The following is a 9,702-nucleotide window of genomic DNA, read 5'->3' on the forward strand; positions in this document are numbered from 1 at the left end:
ACTTACCTTGTTAGCAATTAATGTTTATGTATATCCATTTATATGTATGGTATTATGATATATATGTATCTCCATCTGATGAGCAATGATATAATGCAGGAACCAATAAAATCAAATCAAATCAAATCAAAGTTTGAATTGATGGAAAATGATAATGTTCCACCTTCAGTTTCCCCCACTACGTTTTCGTTTTGACTATAAAGAGAAACAAGGGAAACATAGGGAAATATAATGGGAAACAAACTTATTTCTGCTGTTTCATTCATGTCTCTCATTGCGTTAAAGTGGCCGTTTGTTATCATTTGCTATCTTGGAGAGCATTTACAAATGAATTTCAATATGTCCAATTCTGCAATCTTTTCTTTTCTGCCTTGGAGGACAAAAACGAATGTATTCACTCACGCGTAAAATGTCCCTTTGTATAATTATAAACTAACCAGCCTGATAGCCAATGAAATAATCTTTGATATGGTATATGACACATTGATTTTTTTTTAATCAAATCTTTCATGAAAAATATTCACAGGAAAAAGTGTTTTCTTCCTTTTTTGCTGAGTGTATTATAAATCATTCCGCGACTTCTTTAACTGTTCTCTCAATATTTTAAGAATTGCTGATGAAAACCATCTACTTGTGTTACATATATAAATTTCTGTCTGTCTATACAATCCTTTCTGCAATACTCTCCAGCACGTCTGCACACCATTTCATGGAAATCCTGATAATTATAAGGCAGAAATAGATGTCAGATAGATAGATAGATAGATAGATACTAAGTAGATATATATATATATACATATATATATATATATATATATATATATATATATATATATATATATAGATGGATATATATATATATATACATAGATAGATAGATAGATAAATAGATAGATAGATGTAGATAGATAGATGGGTAGATAGATAGATAGATAGATAGATAGATAGATAGATAGATAGATAAATAGATTGATAGATGGGTATAGATAGATAGATACCGAGGTATATAGATAGATAGATAAATAGATAGATAGATGGGTAGATAGATAGATAGATATAGATAGATAGATAGGTAGATAGCTAGCTAGATAGATAGATAGATAGATAGATAGATAGATAGATAGATAGATGGGTAGATGGGTAGATAGATAGATAGATAGATACCGAGGTAGATAGATAGATAGGTAGATAAACAAACATAATAGTTTATTCTGGTAAAACACCATGGTATTGCAGCCCATACACGCTGAACTGAGTTCTTTCAGTCATGTTAATATAACAACAACATATATTCTACGCATTGTACCATGGACCTACAACAACGGAGTTGTTATATGTCCATGATTGTACATAAAAGGAAAAATATACAAGCCTAAAGCACAAATACAATTCTATTTTAGAATGCAAATTTAGGAATTAAGTTGCAAATAAAAATGAAATTGAATGAAATGGGATAGGCAACAAAATGATTTTGTTAAAAAAGCAGTGATAACATCATAATTCATGTAAACGAGTCTCAGCTATGTATACTTGTTTATTGTATGGTATTGTTTTACCACTATAGATTAGTCTGTACATGACAACGAGAAAGAAAAATCGGAGTATTTGAATGCTATTTCATTTTCGGATTAACGAACGTCCGGATTTTTTTAATGCATAGCATTCCATACCACATGCATACTAAACAGTAGTTTACATTAAGTGGACACTCATGACCAGGGTCTTTTGTTGTTGTCCATCAAAGTGGAAAGACTGCTCAGGGTTTCTTTGTTTGTTTGTTTGTTTTTTTCTTCCCCGAATTGTGCAACACACGGCATTCTATAACATATAGGTCCTACACCACTTGTGTTGACGAGGAGTTCGACGCGACTGACTGACCACTGTAGGCCCTATTATACTGTATCATGACATGCGGGTATAGTGGCAGCTTTTTACCCTTCGCTGGGCGCCTGGGCAGGTCAACGGAACAACTGGACTGGTCCGCAGGACTGGACACATATTCACCACATACATTGACATACTTGTATATGCGATGTCCGAATTTTGACGTCGACTCACCCTGATCCGGGACTAAGGATCAAGAGTTAGGCGACTTCAGATATAGGTAACGTATTGGTATACCCAGTGAAGTATTCATACTTGTTCGTCTTTTTTAAGTGGATCCCGGAGTAGATAGACAGATCATAAAAGGCGAGCCTTCTAAGGAGTTTTGTTCTTTTCCATTACTGCACTGTGTGTATCAACAATGGAGGAAAGCGGACAGAGATACTGAGTAGAGTGATAATGACCAAAGAGGTGGTACTAGTGCCTCCTTGATATATACGTCGGATCCATCAGCCGTGAATATCAACAAAGACGTGAGTTATGCAACTCTGTACTTCTCTAAGTTCTCTGTCTCACTACTCTGGATCTGGATGTAATACGGTGCAGGACCTTTCGGTATAAGGCACCGGTTGAACCGGTGCCTTACACAGGAGAACTTTATAGATAGACTCCATAGATAGAACTTATACCGGTATTTATAGGAGAACTCTATAGATTACTCACCATCCCCTTCCCTCAATGTTAGTTCCTCTTTCTGTTATTTCGTCTTTTAACTTGAACAAAAACAAAGCATTAGCAAATTGTTCATTATCAGTGCCATTTTGAGGAAATGGCATGATGGCAATGAGATTGGTGAGGTGAAATTTACATTAGACCATCATTTAGATCATGGAGGTAATAAAGAACTCCATGCTTAGATCTACACGCATTTTGTTTCCACCTGAATTTAGGTCAGCACAAACCGGATGTCCCATTGTGACGTACGTAGAAAAACTCTATAGATTACACAACGTTTAGGCCTATTGAATAGGCGTACTGCTTGACTACAGCGGAGTATTTTGAAACCTGCATGTGCAACGGAAAGAGGGCACAACAAGTATAGTAGTACCATGCCTATAATACATAAATACTGTTCTGAAAGGATAAGCAACGTGATGCAAATGGGTGAAGGATTTCTTCTGGTACCAGTAACAAACTACACACTAAGTACACGAGTAAACTATACAGGTAATAAAGTGTTCCTGAATTCTTGTTTGTAGAGAGGTTCCCTGTGCAGTGGAGGTCAATGTTGCCCTTCATTAGGTTAATTAATGTCTCTTTTCGCTTTGCTAGTAAACGTTAGATGGTAAGTCTTCAAACGAGTAGAAAGCACATTTGTTGGGTTGCTTCTTACTGAAACTGTCGAGCTCACCAGCATGCCCATGGCAAACATGTCCGAACACAAGCTCAGGTTTAATTGGAGAAGATTTTTCCGTCCATTCTCGGGTGCTGACATTTTTTCTTTTAGACTTAAATTTGAGCTACCTCTTCAAGTACTGTCTTATCACATGAAATGTATATTACGTACTGCCTCAGCTCGAATTAAATTACCCTTTCCTTGTTTTATGATTTAAGATAATAGATATGCAGTGGCAAATGTAAAATAATGTAATGTAGATAATGTGGCAATGAACAGAGCAATGAAAAAATGACAAGGGATTGGATGTCAGAAATTAGAAAGTGATATACGAGGCGAGTTTGAAAGACCGGTTTTACTCATATAGGCCTACATATACACGTCTTTAATATATCAGTAATAACATGTTCTCTGTGAATATAGATGGATTTGGATAGTATGATTTAGGCAAACCATTTTCCGGTAATCCACGTTTTTACTCCGCTGCACAGGAAATCACTATTTTCCATCGCTCTGTTTACTCTTTTTTTGGTGACCATTGCAAAGTATGCTAGTCTCCATTCCTTGGTTTATTTATTATGATTTCAACTTTATGATACATTTGCATTCTTTTACAAATTGTTAAACAATATGATTAATTAAAGTATACTTTTTCTCTTTATGACATTTTGTTGCATGGAAACAGCCTCGACTTGCACTGTATAATTTGACTGCACTGCAATCGTTCGATATTGGCACTAGAACTTTAGATAGAAGTCCACACACAAATTTTAGAAGATTTACCTGCCGTATGCACACCACACACGCACGCAAACAGAGCAACACACACCGAGTCCCTTTTATTTTTCTATATGACGTCTGGACACACGAGTTTCGCCGCTTGCCTGACTTCCGCAGAACCTCATCTCATAATAATGTTTACCGTTTCATTCACCACCTGGCTGACTGTTGTCTGTTATTCTTATATACAATCCATATTAACCGCTGGTAGTCCCACAATATCGCATATATTGAGGCTCAACTGCCTCAATTGCCTTTCTTGCTCAACAGCAGAATTTCTTTCAGGGATCGGCTATAACGACAACTGTATTTCTTTCCCCCTATTTTTTCATACAGTTGCACACGCTTGATCGTGAAAGTTCGAAACAAGCACGCCAAGATGTTGTCAATGTGCGGTGTCGTCTGTGTTTATGCCGTCTTCCTTCTTTCGCCGGAAGTGAATTGTGACTCCAGCACCCATTTATCAAAGCTTGTTGCACACTACCGGGCTGAGCGAGATGGTAAGCATCGTTTGAAACGAGTGATATTCGTCAATCCGAAGGTTCGTGTATCCGAAATTGATAGGTTCGTCAAATCGAAAATGTGTCTAGGAGTATACTTTAGAAATAGCTTTTCGAAAACGATAACCCTTTTCTTGCTTTTCCATTTTTTCCCTTCATTTTTGGACGGACAAATCTTCGTTACTACGACATTAACTCGTTTTTGGATTAACGAACCTTGAATAACGAACCTTAATTCATTTTAGGATAAACAAACCTTCGGAAATAATGAACTTTAATTCAGAGTTTGTGTGTGTGTGTGTGTGTGTGTGTGTGTGTGTGTGTGTGTGTGTGTGTGTGTGTTTATTGTGGAGCCTTCGGAATCGTAACTTTTTTTATTTTCGGATCATCAACCTTTAGACTAAGAAACCTTTGCAGTAACCAACTGTGGAATAACCGTTTGAAACGCTAATCCCGCTAAAGCAAACAGTATAGGGTAAAAGTTCCATTTAGCCAAACTGACCATTAGGCCGTACGTTTTGTTACATGAAAATTGGTAGGGGATTAATACTAAATTCCAAGGAAAACAACTAAACATCCACCAGAGGAGTGCCATTGGATTAACCCTGTATCCTGTTGTAATCACTATCTTTATAACATCCTTTCCACAATGTCCTTATCATCACGACGTTCTTTCCCTTTCCCCGTGCATGAGAGAAAAATCCCCTTTCTCCATTGGTAGTCACATTCCAACTAATACATCCACTATCTGTTCGTCTCTTACCTCTTGCACGGGACTTTTGCAAATGGCGGACTCCGGCAAAAGGTGTTTTTTTTTTTTCTTTGACAACACACTTATTCCTCACGAGTGTGTAGAGATACACTAGCTGGGTTGAAGTCTTTTACAAGCTCCAATCCGATTCTCGTTCAAGCAGAACGACGTGTGAAAGAAAAACTTTCCGTCACAGTGGCGGCCGGATCCAGGCGTGGGCGCAACGGGCATCACACCCCTCGATCTTTATCTATTTATTTTTTGTTGAAACAAAAGAAATAAAAAGAAAAAAACGGGGAGTGAGCCACCCCAACCCCCTTTAATTTTATAAAGGCGCCACCTCTTTACGAAATTTCTGGATACGCTCCTGCGACTATAACTCGAGGTAGTGAGGCGTTTGCAGAATAATGCCCCATGTTACGTCATATTCTCACCACCCTGAAATCATGCACCGTGTATCACCACAGAATAGAGGTATAGATTTGTAATGACAGGTACCGCGTTATGCTGTTCTTCACTACTACCGTGTGATAAGACGGGTCTAAAAAAAGAGCAAGTTTTCTCTGTGGAATGTTTGTATGGATGAGCGAAATGGAGGCCAGATATAGTCGATACGAAAAGTTTAAAGGGGATGGCTAGTAACTGATCAGTGAGAATCAGTGGGAATGCTGGGGGATGATTGTTCCAATCCTTATTGTTGTGTGAAAAAGTATTTGCTTCAGAACGGTCTCATATTAAATGTGCAGTTTAATCGCCCCGTCACTTTATAGGCATGCAAACTTGGAAACATTAAACTGCACATTACTTGAATATGAGACCATTCTGAAGCAAATAATTTTCACACAACAACAGATATATAATGTACTTTTAAATGAATCCCCCAAGAATTGGAACAATCATCCTCCAGCATTCCTATTGATTCCCTCTGATCAGTTACTAGCCATCCCCTTTAATGTTCATCTTGTTTATTTCCATAATTGTTAATGTCGACCCTGAAGAAGACTTGTTTATGCGGCGATGGTCTGAATGCATATAACTACCCTAAACTTCGTTATCTTTTCTATAGGCCTGTAGTATAAGTGAAAGAAATCAGACTTAAGGCGGACGTACAATGTAGCTCAAGCCTAATTTCTTTCATTATAATGCTACTCACAATGTGGCATGTAGCAACGCGTACGTTTGGGAAGGAAATAATTTCTCGCACTATCATACACATGCTATACATTATATATTATAATATACAGCTGTATATATATATATATATATATATATATATATATATATATATATATATTTATTTATCTATTTTAATTTATGAATGATTATGTGTGTGTATTTAAACCTTCACAGGGATAGTGTCATTGTTGTTTTTTGGTTTTCAAAAGTCAAAGGCATTGACAGAATGGTCACTTTCTGAATGAAATCTGGCGAAGCTTATGAATTCAGTTACAAGATGTCATACAATGTATAATGATGCATACGTTTATATTTACCTTTTTTTTTTTTACTTAACTTCTTTTTCGTGACACTGCAGTCTATGATGACCCCGATACGTTCGGTAAGTATGCAGTGTATTTGTCTGTAATCCATAGAATGTTAAAATGTGATATTAAAAAAGGGATATGTTGCCGTCATGTTACCACACTCATTTAAAATTCTTCTCAAAACTCACCTGTTTAATCAGTTGTAATTTTTTTTTTTCTGGAGGCGCACACAGTTATCAATTATTATTGTACCATTGTATCACATGTATTTCTCTTTTCTTTTCTTTTCTTTTCTTTTCTTCTTCTTTTGTTACTGTTAACGCTGATTTTGTTAATGCAATTGTGCTTTCTAGTCTATTTGTATGAGTAGCAAAAGTGCGCTTAGAAACGTCAGTATGAAGCGCCATATAAATGCAATTATTATTATTGTTATTATTATTATTAGCGAGCTTTAGACCTGCGACGCAAGCGCCAAGACGACGCTATATAAATATAGGCCCAAAATGGTGTTCTGCACATGCGCGAAACAGCTGTTTCCATTGTCGAACCCAGGAGGCTGCGTCGTCTAGGCGTTCGCGTGGCAGATTTAAAGCTCGTTATTATCAGGAAAACATTCACTTTAAAATTCCACCCCGCCAAAACAAAATACAAAAAAAAAACAACGATAACAACAACAGCAACAACAAACGCTACACTTTCTAATTGAAAAAAGGTTATCATTTATACAGACATTAGGCTATTTTCTGCATTGTTGAGTAGAAAGACGCATTAAAAGAAACGCATTCATTAAAAAAAAGAGAAACGCACCGACACTGAAATGAAAACACCTTGCTGCGACCTAAGTAGAACATATATCCATAATCTGAACACGTTATAAAAAAAAAAATGAATTACCTCCTGAATGGCAATAAAATAAGGATTGCTTATTTCTTTGTACGATGATTGTGACTGTTATTGTCACTGAGATTGATAAAGACGGAGACACCCCCTTCAATTTTCTGATTGTTTCTGTTTGCTGTGTGTAGCTATACACCTTATACATCGATTTTGTGCATGTTGTGTGGTAATGTCTGATTCAAGACACAGAACAATACAACTAAGGTAACTGCGAATTCACTTCGAAAAGTTCAGGTAATGATTAAAGTAGAATTAACCCTTATACACTTTTGGAATGAGAGAATGCAACAATACTAGTAGAACACATCAGTGAAAGTTTTAGGAAAATCGGACAATCGGTTGAAAAGTTATGATTTTTTGAAAATTCCACAAAATATCATTTCATATGAAAAGTACACATTCCCTGAAATTGTTACTGACATAATATGTCAAGGGTAATATTTTCCCATCATTTCTAAAAGAGGTAAGTCGAGTGATCCTTCATTATGCTAGAAAGTGAAGAATGTTAAATTTCCTTTATATTTTCTTTATTCTGGTAGTCCATATTGTGATGCCATGACCCGTAGTAGTCTTCTGATCCAGCGGTCTCGTCACTAGAACTTCAAAACTTCAGAATGAACTGCCCGATTTTTCTCAAACTTTCACTGATGTATTCGACTAATATTGCTCCATTCACTCAATCAACATGTATTTTTCGAGATTAATTCCCCTTTTATAATAGGATAACCAGTGTCGGATTGCTACATAATGGCTTTTCACTGTACGGATCCAAGTCATGTGTTTTCGCCGTGACATGCTGCATGTATAGGCGTACATTTTTATGATGTCTATTTGTCTTTAAGTGAATATTCAGGATTACTTTTGATTTGAAATACTTCTACCATTCTCTCTTTCTTCTAATAGATGTTACCGTACCATCCAATATCTACAGAGGACTCTCTATTGCCACAATGTGCAATGTCTTCGGATGCGACGAACCTACTTCAGAGGTATCTGAAAATTGTAATTGTGATGAGGACTGCAATAGATACGGCTACTGCTGCTACAGTGTTAATCGTACTACCTGTGGTGGAAGCAGCGAAACGGATTGTCAGTGGCCTGAAGAATGTGTCCCGGTGGAAAATCAAGAAGAATTCGATATTGTAAGTGAACTGACTTTTAGCCAAATCCTCCTTTATTCATGCATGGGTAGAATCAGCACAGAGTGATTCCGTTTTGAAATATTGATAGAGAATATGACAATCATTTCCTAGGTTGATTTGATTCTACAGATATTGTAGGATTTCAGTGTGAAAAGTTCAAGCATGATGCCGCTCCATTTTTTAAAGGTTAATCCTAATGAAAAGAGTTAAAGCAGGTAAAAGAATGATTGATTTTTTTCCCGTCAAACTTTGAACATAACATAGGAAGATAAAAGAATTAAGGGATTTCAAACTGTCACGTGTAAACAAGAAATAAACAAAATGAATTAATGGTCCCGATTTCGCTTAGGCCTACATACTGGGGATAATGTCACATGTACACATATATATATATTTTCTCAGAGGTTGAATGTTTGTGTGCACACACACATACAAACACTACCTCATATATATATATATATATATATATATATATATATATATATATATTAGAGAGAGAGAGAGAGAGAGAGAGCGAGAGAGTGCGAGAAGGGTTCCCGACCATGTACAGCACCAGTGTACCTCCTTCATTATCTATTTAGTGCGAGAAGGTCCTAACGAGACCAAAAGCTCGGGAATAAACTCACACGTTGATCACTAGCTACGTCCACGAATGCTTTTCTTCTCGCACTATATAACATATATATATATATATATATATATATGTATATATATATGTATATATATATATATATATATATATATATATATATATTATAGATATATCAAAATATGAAAGTTCTGCGTAATAAATAGATATCAAGAGTAAAAACAGTCGTATAAACACCGCAGGAGCCCCCAAAATTGGACTGACGTTTCGTTCAAAGACCTTTATCATGCCTCTTCTTAGTTTCTAATTGCATCAAATTGTTTATGTTCAGACTTACTT

General features: G+C 36.3%; 1 long non-coding RNA gene across 1 annotated transcript; it reads left to right on the forward strand.

The window, feature by feature from the left end:
• Positions 1 to 4,337: 4,337 nt before the first annotated feature.
• Positions 4,338 to 8,648, forward strand: LOC140230860 (uncharacterized). Its single transcript, XR_011901416.1, has 3 exons — positions 4,338 to 4,500; positions 6,786 to 6,809; positions 8,536 to 8,648. It is a non-coding gene; the product is annotated as an uncharacterized lncRNA (long non-coding RNA).
• Positions 8,649 to 9,702: the final 1,054 nt, after the last annotated feature.

This window comes from Diadema setosum, chromosome 7 (assembly GCF_964275005.1).
Source record: "Diadema setosum chromosome 7, eeDiaSeto1, whole genome shotgun sequence".
In the NCBI taxonomy this organism is placed as follows: Eukaryota; Metazoa; Echinodermata; class Echinoidea; order Diadematoida; family Diadematidae; genus Diadema; species Diadema setosum.